The sequence below is a fragment of the Myotis yumanensis genome, unplaced genomic scaffold (assembly GCF_028538775.1).
Source record: "Myotis yumanensis isolate MYYU_CA2020_CCGP unplaced genomic scaffold, mMyoYum1.0.hap1 SCAF_4, whole genome shotgun sequence".
Classification (NCBI taxonomy): Eukaryota; Metazoa; Chordata; class Mammalia; order Chiroptera; family Vespertilionidae; genus Myotis; species Myotis yumanensis.
Window position 1 is genome coordinate 67,602,832 of NW_027223755.1, and position 14,668 is coordinate 67,617,499.

The following is a 14,668-nucleotide window of genomic DNA, read 5'->3' on the forward strand; positions in this document are numbered from 1 at the left end:
ACAGAGTGAATAAAACACACATGGTCCCAGTCCTCTTGGAGATTTTGTAGTCTAGTCCAGGAGACAGACAATAGACATGTAAACAAGTAAGAAAATTTCAGGTCCATTCATTGACAATGAATGAATGAAATAAAGCAGAGTAAAATGGGAAGGAGTGCTAATTAAATCAGAGAAGAGATGGCTTCTCTGACATGTAAAATGTTTTCCCTGTGGCTTCTTTCCCCTGACATCTTTGACATTAAATGCTGGTGTTTTCAAGGTCTTGATCCTCTGTCCACTTTAGCTTACTTTACCATTTCCCTGAACATCTTACATATGCCCAGCAGACTCTCACGTAAATCAGTAAGGATACAAATGATTTGAACATGACTAACGAACTTGACCTGATTGACAGACATAGATTATGGCATCCAATATAATTTCAAAACACATACTCTTTTCAAGTACACATGGAACATTAACAAAATGAGACATTAACAAAATTAGTCTATATTTTTTGCCATAAAGCAAATCTCAATAAAGCAAAATCAAAACAAATCAAAAGATTGAAATAACATAGAATATGTTCTCTTACCACTTACATATTAGTCTGAAAACCAAAAACAAATGATAACTAGAAAAGCCTCTGCAAGTTTGGAAATCAAAAGACATTTTAAAATAACCAATGGGTCAAAAATAAACCACAACAAAAATCATAAAATGTTTTTATCTGCATGTTACTAAAAATACTACATATTAGTATTTGTGGGACATAGCTAAAATCTAATGAGAGCAGGATTTCTAGTCTTAAACATACATATCAAAAAACAAAGCCAGAGAATCAATTATCTAAACATCCACATCAAGACATTAGAAAAACAGAAAATGAAATCCCAATAAAAAGAAATAAAATAAGACCAGAAAATAGGGGGAAAAAATTATCATAGTATCAACAAGAGCAAAAGACAGTTCTTTGAAAAGACTAATAAAATTAATAAACTACTGGTGAAACTACTTAGAAAAAAATAAAAGAAACAGAAAGGACATAATACTAAAAATAAAAAATCACTACAGATCATAAGACATTTAAAAGGTAAAAGATAACTCCATTCCAATAAATTTAAATGAAATGAGCTGGGAGACAGTTGTCTATGTGCCTCTTATGTGTGTGTTTTTAATACATACATATATATATTATTTATTGATTTCAGAGAGGAAGGGAGAGGGATAGAGAGGTAGAAATATCAATGAGGAGAGAGAATCGTTGATTGGCTGCCTCCTGCATGCCCCCTACTGGATATTGAGCCTGCAACCCAGGCATGTGCCCTTGACTGGAATCGAACCTGCGACTCTTTAGTTGAAAATCTGACGCTCTATCCACTGAGCCAAACTGGCTAGGGCTCTTGTGTTTCTATGTGTCTTACTGAGTACACCAATAATTTAAGACCCTGACTGCTCTTTACCTGAGCCATATCACAGGGTAGTATTTATGGTGAGCAACCTTGAGATAAAAGGTAATGTCTCCCACTAGGACCAAAGACCAGGCTTACTTACTGCTTGCTGTAACAGTGGTGGATTCCTCAAGCTCAGTGTTCCTCAGATGTGACACAAGTCCACTGTGTGTGCAATATCTACATGGATCTCTTCATGATACCCCCATGGGACTTGTGAGGAGGAACCAATGCAAATGTGCTGATAGTGGTGCTGCTTACTGTGTCATAAGTAACTGAAGTCCTCTGTCTCTGACCCAGGAATTCTGTCTTCTGCCAGCATCCATGAAACAGTAACAGGTTAATTTATTAGACTGTAAGTGGGGTAAAACCAAATCCTAGACCTGACAAAATTGGTAGGTGGAACTTCTAGAAAATCAAATTTTCTCCCCCAAAACAAATATACACTGGACAAAATTGTCAAAAATAATCATTCAAGGGCTCTGGAAATTGAGATAAACAACAAATTGAGAATCATGTATTCATTTTTAAAAAACCATGCTGAAATTTTGGTAGGAGCCTGTGGCATTCTTGCTAGAAGCTGCTCTCATCTCCCAAACTCAGCACATTTTCCAGTGTTGGTGTACCAGGGGGAGGCCAACGATGAAAGCTGCTGGAGAGGCCAGCCGGCATGGCCCAGTGGTTGAGCATTGACTTATGAACCAGATCATGGTTTGATTCCTGGTCAGGGCACATGCCCAAGTTATGGGCTCGATCCTCAGTGTGGGGCTATCCCTTGTGCAGGAGGCAGCTGATCAATGATTCTCATCATTGATGTTTCTATCTCTCTCTCCCTCTCCCTTCCTCTCTGAAGTCAATAAAAATGTATTGAAAAGAAGGGAAAAAAGCTGCTGGAGGGAACTAACTTGACTTGGAGTGGATGGGTGGCAAAGAGTTCATACCTAGTGGTGCTGTCAATAAAAATCACAAACTTGGGAGGAAATACATGGGGACACCACTTTGTTAGTCTGAACTTGTGGTCTCACATGAGGTGAGCAGCAGACCAGTGGTATAGCCAGCAATTTATCAGGAAGGTCCTGGAAATGAGAGAGCTATTGAGAGTCAAAATTAGCTCTTCACAGGTCTCTGCATGATTGGAAGGCTACACATACACATGGGAGACACAAGCCTGCCCCTGCAGATATGTGTGTGTTTGAACCCTGGTTCTAGCACTAATTGTGTGACCTTATGCAAGTGAAGGTCACACTTGCATAACCATTCTGTGCTTCAGTTTCTTAATCTGCAAAATGGTGGGAAAGCATTGTTTAGAAGAGTAAATAAACTATATAGCATGAATGTAGAACATAGTATATTAGGTACACAGTATTACAAAAGTGTTTTACTATTATTATTTCTCAAAATGTGGTATAACACTTGCATCGAACTCTCCGTGAGGATTTCCAAGATTCACTCCACATCTACTGAATCAAAGTCTCAGGGTCAGGGGAAGAAACTTGAGAAAGATCAGTTTTATACAAGTAGACTAGGCGATTCTTATATCACAATGTTTGAGAACTACTATTTTCAGGTTGTAGTTTTTAAGTTTACTATTGCAATTTTCTGTTTGGGATCTGTTTCCAGATGCCTTGAGAATAAGAAATTATCATATTTACTTCAGTATTCCCATTTCCTAGCACACAGTAAACATGTAGTCAAACATCTATTGAATAGTACAACGTTTTAAAGTTAATCTCCAATTCCCACCATGTAGAATAAATAACAAAATAGACTTAGAATTTAAAACTTTATAAGGCTAAAATTACTCTATCATACAGAATAATGCTTTACTATATATATATATAATTGATTTCAGAGAGGAAGGGAGGAGATGGAGATATAGAAACATCAATGACAAGAGAGAATCACTGATCAGCTGCTTCCTGCACGCCCCCTACTGGGGATCAAGCCTCTCATGAAAACTGGCTAACTCCTAGAACAAAATAATTAATCTGTTTATCATTGAATATTTCTAGAAAAAAGGATAGAACATACTTGGCACTAAATGAATATTTGTTGAATGAATAAATGAGTCACTAATAAAAAGATATCATCTGGGCATTATCTGAACTCTGTGAGTCATCCAAGGATGATGTAGAAAATGATAGTACAGAAGTTACACATTTCGCCCTAACCAGTTTGGCTCAGTGGATAGAGCATCGGCCTGTGGACTGAAGGGTCCCAGGTTCGATTCCGGTCAAGGGCATGTACCTGGGTTGGGAGCACATCCCCAGTGGGAGGTGTGTAGGAGGCAGCTAATCGATGTTTCTAACTCTCTATCCCTCTCCCTTCCTCTCTGTAAAAAATCAATAAAATATATTAAAAAAAAAAAAAAAGAAGTTACATTTCATTCATGACCCAAATGTAACCTTGAATTTCCGGAGGTGGGTAATGAGAAAGCAGTTCATTGGGACCAATGTTCCCACTGAAGATGAAACACATGTCTTCTTGAAGACATGAGAGAATTTCCCAAGTCAAAATCAGGGACAGGGTTGGAATTCAGGAAGCAATGCCAGAACTACTTTTGCCCTTGGAGTGGATTGCCAATCTTAGAGGAAGTAGCTGAGTGACAGAGCTGTCTTTTTTTTATTATTGATTTTTTAGAGAGAGGAAGTGGGGAGAGGGAAACATTAATGTGGAGAGAAACACCGATTGACTTCCCTGACAGGAATTGAACCAGCCACCTTTCAGTATATGGGATACTCCAACCAATTAAGCCACAGTGGCCAGGGCCAGAGTTGTTTTTTCATCATCAACTACAATAGGAAAGACAAGGGTTGGGTTTGGTATCCAAGGGTTGTATCCTGGAGTGGGGGTTACAAACTGCAGTGCAGTGTGTCATGTAGAGGAGCACAGAAAATCTAAAGTCTAAGTTCCAGACTGCACTTGGCAGAAAGAATAAAAAACTTCTGGCCTCGAATCTACTTAGCAGCATCAATGCTAATGCACCAAGATTCAGAATTATTGGTAAGTAAAGACCCATTATAGTGCCTCCTCAGGGAAATGGTGAAGAAAATTGAAGTCAGCCAACATGCCAAGTACACTTGTTCTTTCTATGGCAAAACCAAGATGAAGAGGTGAATTGTGGGGGTGTGGCTGTGGTTCCTGCATGAAAATGATAGCTAGTGGTACTTGGACCTACAACACTTCTGCCATCACAGTGAAGTCTGCCATCAGAAGACTGAAGGAACTGAAAAAACAATAGAAGCTCTGTCATTTGAAACATTGCTAAGCTTTTAATAAGTGGGTTAATTTACATAATAAATGAACAAATAAACCAAACCCCATAAATCTCTGAAGGAAGAGAAAATCATCTCAGATCTTAAGTTATTTTTTCTTCTTCAGGATTTTCAAGTAAACAATCAAAGATAATGAAGTATAAGTATAACTGAGACAACATTAATTAGAAGCAAATGGACTACAAATAGCATAAAAATAATCATAACAGGCTGTACATAATGAAATTACCAGATACAAAGGATAATCCATGGAAATAAAATCCTCATTTTATAAATGCAGCAAGGAACTAGATGCCATAAAAAGTAACAGAGCACATAAGAAAAAAGGACCTAACTGAAAAAATATAACTAAAAAAAATAAAAACAGAAATCATAAACTCAATGAATCTCTTATGATAAATTAAATTTAAAAAGTGAATTCATGACTTATAAGCTATATCAGACACTATCTAAGATGATGCAGAGAAAATAAATACAGAACATATAGAAGAAAAATATAGAGATATAGGGGATACACCAAGAAGGCCTAACATATATCTACTTGAAGTCCCAGAAGGCAAAGTGATAACACATTGGACAGAGGCAATATTTAAAGAGATTAGAGTTGAGAAATTCCCAGAACTGACATTCAAATTCACAGATCCAAGTTGCCAAATAAACCCAAGTAATCAAATACATGAAATCCTCACTTACAACATAATGAAACTACAGAAAATCAAATACAAAGAGAAAATCTTGAAAGCAGCCAGAGAAAAAAGATTAGTTTCAATAAAGCAACAGATGGATAGCTGACTTCTTCATAATAAAATAGAAGCCAGGAGACAATGGGAAGATATCCTATATAATAAAAGCCTAATATGCTAAGTGTCCAGTCATCCGTTCAACCAAAGCGTAATATGCTAATAATATGCTAAGACTGCTCAACTGCTCACTATGACGTGCACTGACCACCAGGGGCCAGATGCTCTGACTGGTAAGTTAGCTTGCTGCTGGGGTCCAGCCGATCAGATTGAGATGGGCTAGACATGCCCTGGAGCCCTCCCACAGTCCCTCCCTGGCCCTGATTGTGCTTTGGTGGGGTCCCTTGGCCTGGCCTGTGCCCTCTTGCAATCTGGGACCCCTTGGGGGATGTCAGAGAGCCGGTTTTGGCCTGATCCCGCAGGCCAGGTCTAGGGACCCCACTGGTCTATAGATATAAAACCCTAATATGCAAATAGACCAGAACAACCGGACAACCAGTCGCTATGACATGTGCTGACCACTAGGGGGCGCATGCGGAACTTGGCGGGCATTGGCAGCAGAGCGCGGAACATGGTGGGCATTGGCTGTGGCTGCGGCAGGATGGTGAAGCAGGTGAGCAGCGGGGGCGCCAGAACAAGGCGGGGTGCTGATGGCTGTCATTCGGGCAAGTCTCTAGTGCAGCCGTGGGCAAACTACGGCCCGCGGGCCGGATCCGGCCCGTTTGAAATAAATAAAACTAAAAAAAAAAAAAGACCGTACCCTTTTATGTAATGATGTTTACTTTGAATTTATATTAGTTCACACAAACACTCCATCCATGCTTTTGTTCCGGCCCTCCGGTCCAGTTTAAGAACCCATTGTGGCCCTCGAGTCAAAAAGTTTGCCCACCCCTGCTCTAGTGATTACTGAAAATTCTTTGCTCCTGCACACTGCAGTCCTGCTGGGTGCTTGCACCTGCTGCTGGCACTGGCCCCGCTAGCACCCACTGTTGGTGCTGGCCCCAATCATTCCACCGTCAGCGGGTGCAAGCGGGGCTGGTACTGTCAATGCGTGGGAGAGGTGGCGGGAGCAGAGTTGCTGGCAGACAGGAGACTGGGGGCCATGGTGGAAGGGGCAGGGTGGGAGCACAGAGGATAGGCTGAGACCTGCCTCTGTGCCCACTGCAGCCTAGTGGCCCACAGTTCCTTTCAAGGTACACTTCTAGACCCAGCACAAATTTCCTTCAACAATGAAGGGGGGGGAAAAATGAAGGCCAAGTAAAGACATTTTTTAAAAATAGAACAAAATGAACTTGCCACCAGCTGACCTGCACTAAAGGAAATTCTAATATATTCTTCAAGCAGAAGAAAAATTATTCCAGATGGAAGCTCAAAGAGCAGCAAGGAACAGAGAACAAAGATGGTAAATATATGGGCAAATCTAAATTAATATTGACTATATGAAATAGTAATAACTTATATTTAAAGGTATACAAAATATATGACAACATATAAATTGAGAAGGTAAATGGAGTCACAAAGCAATTGTCCATAAATTTCAAATAATTTAAATAGAGAATATGACCTCTGATCACAATGCTGTAATTACATTAGAAATCAATAAAAAAGAACTTAAATACTTATGTTTGGAAATTAAGAATTATAATTCCAAATACTATCTAGGGGTCAAATTAGAATAATAAAATCAGAAAATTCTTTGAAATTGATAAGTAGATATCAAGACTTGTAGAATGGAGCTTGTGTAGACAGACTTCTAAGATGGTCCCTGAAATCCCTCCCCAGCCCCTTATCTATACCTTTGTGTGGCAGAACTTGTAAGTTGCTTCTCATCAACAGAATATGGCAAAGGTGGAAAAATTTTGAAGATGCAATTAAAGTCCCTCTTCAGTTGACTCTGAAGGGAGAATATTCCAGGTGGATCTGACCTACTCAGGACCTGTCAGGCCTTCCCTGAAAGAAGAGACTCAACACAGCAGCTTCTCTCTCCTGCTGGCCTGGAAGAGGCAGTCACGATGGGGACTGCTTATGTGGAGGGGAAGCCTCACTGGCTGAGGGCCTCAGTTCTCCAGCTGCAAGGAACTGAATTTCGTCAACAACCTGATGAGTTAAGAAGAGGACACCAAGTTCCACAGGAGAGGACAGTCCAGGTGACAACTTCATTGCAGTCTGTGAGACCCTGAAAAGAGGACTCAGCTAAGGTTTGCCCAGACTCTTGACCCATAGGTATTGTGAGATAATAAAGTATGTGTTTGACACTGATAAATTTGGTAATTTGTTACGTAGCATAGAAAACTAACATAGCCCTGGCCGGTGTGGCTCGGCGGTAGAGCATTGTGCTAATTTTAAATTTTGTACAAAAATGCAAAAGACAGCCAAAATCTTGAAGAACAAGGTATGAAGACCTGTTTTACCAATTATCAAGAATTTAAAAAGCTTCAGTAATTAATACAATATGTTACTGGTGTAAGGACAAATAGATCAATGGAATAGAGCAGAGAGCACAAAAATAGACTTATGTAAATATGGGCACTTAATAGATGACCAAATTGGCATTATAAGTCAATAGAGAAACATGAGTTTTCAAGAAATTGGAAAAAGAAACCTGGTTACTCACCTTACCTTATCTCATACAAAACTCAAATCAAGTAAAAGGTAAAATTATACATATTTCAGAACATAATATAGATGTTCATGACTTCAGGAAAGAGAAATATTTCTTAAACGAGACATAAAACATCAATACAGGAAAAATTGATACACTAGGAACAGAAAAATAAAAACCAACAGTGAGAAGATATTTGAAATAGTTATAACCAAAAAATTGAGTTTCCTGAATACATAAAGGAATCCTGATAATCAAAAAATGTCAAACTAATGCAACTTTTTTAAATGGGCAAATTATTTGAACAGGGACTTTACAAGAGATGAAGTAAAAATGGTAAATAAGCCCATGAGAAAAAAAATTTACTTCTTGAAAATACAAATTAAGCAACGATGAAGTTTAATATCAGTTTAACAATACGCACATATATGTATAAAAATAACTGAAATACTCAGATTTTCAAAAGTTTTAAAGTCTGACAATGCCAAATGTGAAACATACTTCATTGTTGCTGGTGAAAGCACTAATTGGTACAATTGCTTTAGAAAAGTTAGCTATTACCTAGTAAAGATGAAGATACACACACACTAGGAGCAAATAATTCCACTCCTAGATGTATTCTCAAGAGATCATACACATGTACAATAGGACACATATACAAGAGTGTTCATAATGGATTTGTTCATATTAATAAAGAACATGAAACAATCCCAAAACTATTATAGTAGAAGAGACATATTACCTGTGGTACACTCATATGATGGACTACTATACAGTAACAAAATCAAACTACAGCCACATGTATCAACATGGATGATTCAGCAAAACAAAGTCACAAAAGAAGACATGTAATATGCAATTTATCAAATAGAACTTAACACTCCATTAAATTTTACTTATTAGTTTACTTTTTGCCTGATTAAAAAAGAAATATTTTTTCAGTAATACAGACATCAGTACTATTCAAAGTGTGGTCTATAGACCATATCAAACTGTTACAGGCTAATGCTGAGATAAGCAAATCAAGTGAGTTTGACATTGACAAAACATTCAAGTATCTGATTTTGTATTTATAAAAGTATCTGTGACATATGGAAATTATTTTAAAAAGTAGTTTGAGAACTATTATACATAACGGGTGAAAACATAAAGAAAAATAAAATTATTTTCATTACAAGCAGAACATTGGTTATTTCTAGTGGAGAAATCCAGGGATGTGGTCAGAAAAAGATACATAGGAACCTTCTAAGATGCTGGCAATGTTGTATTTCTTCAAAAAAAAAAAAGAATTTTATTTTTAGAGAGGGAGAGGGTAACAACGATGTGAGAGCGATACATGGATCTCCTGCATGCCCCCTATTGGGGACCAAGCCTGCAACCCAGGCATGTGCCCTGACCTGGAATCAAACCTTAACCTCCTGATTCATAGATCAACGCTCAACCACTGAGCCATACCGGTGGGGCTGAAACATTACTTCTTAAGTTCTTGTGCTGCCTTTTCTTTTTAAGGTAGTAGTAATCACTAGCAAATAGCAGCACTAAAAACAGATTATGCTAAACCAGTGTTACTTCTGGTATAATCTCGATTTCAGCAAGGAATGGGATAATTTCTAATGATGATATCTTGTGGATAAAATCAAGACATGCAGACTGAAAATTGCACATTTGATAGTTTAGGGATAACATCCTGTATATTCCTCCAGAATTTGGAAACAACTGAGGTGGAGAGGTTAAGAGATCATCACCTTTATTATTAACAAAGTTAAAGAACATGTTTTCCCCACCTGTAGCAATGTGGACAGGCTAATAGTCCCTATCTCTGAATTAGAGTTTACTCCACTCAATTGCTGACTTAGCTAGAACACAGACCTCCCCTGCGGGTAGACAAAGTTAAACTTTGTGGGATATGCCTTAGCCCCTTCAAGGCCATTTCTGCTTCATTCCTTATAAAACATTAGTTGCTCATATAGCTGTCCTGCCTCCCTCAACTAAATTATATTCCTGGAGGTCAGACTATCTTATTCATTTTTGAAACTTTTAACAGACTATTATATACATGATAGATGTTCAAACACTTTCATATGTGTGTTATATACTACTTAAGAACCATATGAGTAGAGACCAAAGTAAGAACTTTAGAAACAAAAGAACAAGAAACCAGAATTGGACCAATGATAAAAATATAGCTACTGTTGAGTGCTTGTATATGATAGGCACTGTTCCTAATCCTATATAATAAAAGGCTAATATGCAAATTGACTGAACTGCAGAACGACTGGTCACAACCGGTCACTATGACGCGCACTGACCACCAGAGGGCAGACGCTCAACACAGGAGCTGCCCCCTGGTGGTCAGTTCACTCCCACAGGGGCAGCTCCACTCAGCTAGAAGCTGGGCTCACGGCTGGCAAGCACAGCAGCGGTGGCGGGAGCCTCTCCTTCCTCTGTGGCAGCACAAAGGATGTCTGACTGATGGCTTAAGACATCCCCCAAGGGCTCCTGGACTTCGAGAGGTGCAGGCTGGGCTGAGGGACCCTCGACCCCCGAGTGCACGAATTTCGTGCACTGGGCCTCTAGTATTTAATAAACATCTCATTATATTATCATTATAGTAGATATCACCTTAGTAATAGATGAAGAAACATACTAATCAGTTGTGTGAAGTCATGCAGCCATGATTTGAACTTGACGTTAAAGCACTAAACTGATATCGAGCTACCCTGAAATCAAGACAGGTAAGCCTTCATAAATCTATCCTTCAATTGGTGTTTGTAAGGCAGTACTGCATGGTGGATAAGAAAAAGGGCTCTGGAGCCAGATTTCAATGTTTGTATTCAGATTCTACTAATTACTGTGATATGGGGCAGGTTTCCTAACCTCTTTGTGCCCCCGTTTTCTCATCTGTAAAATGGGAATTTGTTGGTTCATAGAATTATTGCAAAGATGAAATGTATCAATACAAGTAAAATATTTAGCACACCTGGCACAAAGTAAGCATTTAATAAATGTTAATCTCTATTTACTGTTATTTTTTATAGGATTGTGCCCAGAACCCAGAAAGTCTCCTATGACTACATTATAATTGGAAAGAAAAAAACTTGAGGCAACTTGGCATTATACCAGTGATGGTGAACCCATGACACGTGTCAGAGGTAACATGTGAACTCATTTTTTTGGTTGATTTTTCTGTGTTAAATGGCATTTAAATATATAAAATAAATATCAAAAATATAAATCTTTGTTTTACTATGGTTGCAAATATCAAAAAATTTCTATATGTGACATGGCACCAGAATTAAGTTAGGGTTTTTCAAAATGCTGACACGCCGAGCTCAAAAGGTTCGCCATCACTGCATTATACAGTCTAGGTTAATTTACTTAACAGCTAAGAGTTTTTTAGAAAACTGTAGGCTAAAGTGCCTTTCACCCAAACTTTCAGTAAGAAATGCAAAGGGCCCTAGCCGGTTTGAATCAGTGGTTAAGAGTGTCGCCCCACGGGCTGAAAGGTTCTGGTCAAGGGGATAGGCATGTACCTCAGTTGCAGGCTCGAACCCCAGCTGCAGGTCAGGGCACATGTGGGAGGCAACCAGTCAAATGTGTCTTTCTCACACAGATGTTTCTCTCTGTCTCTCCGCCCCCCCCCTCCACTCTATCTAAAAATCAATAGAAAAAATATTCTCGGATGAGGATTAACAAAAAGAAATGCAAAAAGGTTAAAAATGAGGCAATTTAGAAGTGGTACAGGTTTCCTGTGCTATCTGAAAGCTGAGTGTTTCTATGAAACCTTTCCTAAGCAGAAATGGGGTAAAGAAAATAAGCCATTACCATTTATGTGGAAAAAATTTTAAGCATTTCCAGACCCAAAAAATAACGTACTAAATAACATATAAAACCTAAAATAACATGAACATATAATGAAAGCAGTGCCACTCATGCTGCCTCTACAATGGCTCCCTGCAAAATAGCTGCTGAATGCTATTTTCACCATCCTATATAATAATCCTATATAATAAAAGGCTAATAAGCAAATCGACTGAACCGTGGAACCAGTTGCTATGGTGCGCACTGACCACCAGGGGGCAGATGCTCAACGCAGGAGCTGCCCCCAGGTGATCAGTGCAGTCCCACAGGGGGAGCACTGCTCAGCCAGAAGTCAGGCTCACAGCTGGTGAGTGCAGCAGCAGTGGTGGGAGACTCTCCTGCCTTTGTGGCAGCACTAAGGATGTCCAACAGTTTAGGCCAGCTCCACACAGAGCCATCAGTCAGACATCCCCCGAGGGCTCCCAGACTGCAAGAGGGTGCAGGCCAGGCTGAGGGACACCCCCAAGCACACAAATTTTGTGCACTGGGCCTCTAGTTTCTCATAAAAGGACAATCCTCTTTGGATTTCTTCGTTAGTGAAAACAAGAACATATAATGTAAAACTTTTTGTTAAAGGGAAGTGGTATATTGTGAACTTTCTCTTCATTTACTTTTTCTTGGCTGGTCCAAGATGTTTTGATGAAATACCAAATAAATAATCACTCTGTGGCTACAAAAATGTACTCCAAGCTGCAAGTTCATAAGGAGCTTAAATCCTAACAGAAACAAGTCAATTTGTTGATTTTTTAAAAAATTCTACACGTACTGATTGGTGCAACCCTACAGAACCAACACCTGTTTAGAAAAATTTGTTTTTCTTTTCAAAAGTAACTAAAAAGCCTCTCTGATTTATTTATATATTAATTTAATTTTTGAAATCAATAGTCATAAGGTCAGCTTTGTCCTATTTAACTATCAATGTTACACATTTATAAACTAAGCAAATATGGATAGTACAGAGATTTGAATGAAATCTAAAAGAATAAAATTGATTTTAGCCCATTGTATTTTCAAAGTTGATGAGCATCAAGCCAGAAGAAAAGTAATGACCACACACTGTTTATTTCTTTTAATAGTAAAAAGAATGTTCTGATTATTAGCAAAGTAATCTTATAATGTATCTTCACAGTTGAAATTTAAGTATTCACTTGATACACTTGTATATCAAAGTCCTTTTCCACTATTTAGTCTATTTTAAAAATATATACAGCTAATGATGTTTAAATATTCTGAACCATGTGTTCAAATATAAATATTTGAGAAATTCAAACTGTTGCATCAAGTTATGAAAGAATTAAAGAAGAAAAATGAGCTACAAATTATATAGGAGGAAGAAAAAAGTTTACTTAACACTTATGTCTGGCTAAATCTGTACTCTTTCATTTATATATACATACTCAGTTGAGTATAGGTAGCCACCAAACATTAACCAGTTACATACAGATTAGACTAAGCCTGTACTATTTTCTACGACAGGCAGCAGTGGTGATTTCAAACATATTAATATATCTAAATAGTTTCATCAAAAGTTATTTGTAGCAATAGTCTAATATTATGAAATTCTGATAGGCACAGATGAAATCACTACATTATCTATGCCAAACTCAGCACACTAATGGTACCTGACTCTGCTTATGGTCTAAGTATCTGAACAAAACAGAGCAGACAGGTAACCAGAAAGGACATTTAAGACACACCCATGCTTATGAATCACATTAACATTAGTGTTTAAAATTTCCAAATCTCAATATAGAGGGACACTTATAAAGCTGTGGACAACTCCCACATAAGAATCCAAGTGATAAAACTGCAAAATCTTAAACTTCAGTTTTTAATCTGATATTAAGGATTAGCTTATTTGGTCTTAAAAAATTTTAGAATTAAAGAGTTAAAGTTGAAAACATGTTTATCCCTTGCTACATTGCAGCATTTGAAATTAGCCAGCATGACAACTTTAATTCCTTTTTGCTCTTACATGCAGTAATATACGTATATACGCATTTTAAGACAGCTTAAAGTTGAGTTAACTTTTAGTCAGTAGTGGTGACTAGAATTGCTATCCAATCAGTATTCCATGGCACCACATATTAAAGTCTGTACAATATGAGTCTTTTTCAGCACTTATCACTTTGGGTGGGGAAGGGAGGCATGGCAAAAAGTAGTTGCATATATATATTTTTTTATAGCAGAAAAGCTTTAAACACTTACACAATTTTACAATATCTTGTATTCTATCTTAGAACAAAATCTTATTCCAGTCAGCTCAACCTATGTTATAAAATACAAACACATTCTAAACCATACAGTGTACAGAATATGCACTATTTAATATTCATTAAATGCAGTACAATCAAATAAAAAACACACACAGCATTCTAAATTTTTAAATCTTTGGATGCTAACCAGAAATTATACAAATTACATATGCAAGACAAAAAAAGAATAGAAAAGGAAAAGAGAAAGAAAATAAAAATCCAAAGAAATTAACTTCTCAGTGCATCACACCTATTGGGATTAAATGAATGGCACTTTTATGATACTAATATTATAATTATCAATTTAAGCTGGGAATGACTCAAAAACATTAAAGCCACATAATGGCAAGAACGAGCCAATTAAATGTTTAAATTAAACAGATCACCTTTTTTCTTTGTAAAAGCACCGAAAATGTAATGGGTGCAGATAACTCAATAAAATTTTTCGTATTTCATTTGCCCCTACACTATAAGACATTGCAGTACCTTAAATTATTCTGTATTT

At 37.7% G+C, this 14,668-nt stretch overlaps 1 protein-coding gene across 1 annotated transcript in view; it reads right to left on the bottom strand.

Annotated features, from left to right (window-relative positions):
• Positions 1-14,668, bottom strand: part of TICAM2 (TIR domain containing adaptor molecule 2) — a 43,733-nt gene that overhangs the window by 18,293 nt on the left and 10,772 nt on the right. The window lies entirely within an intron of this gene.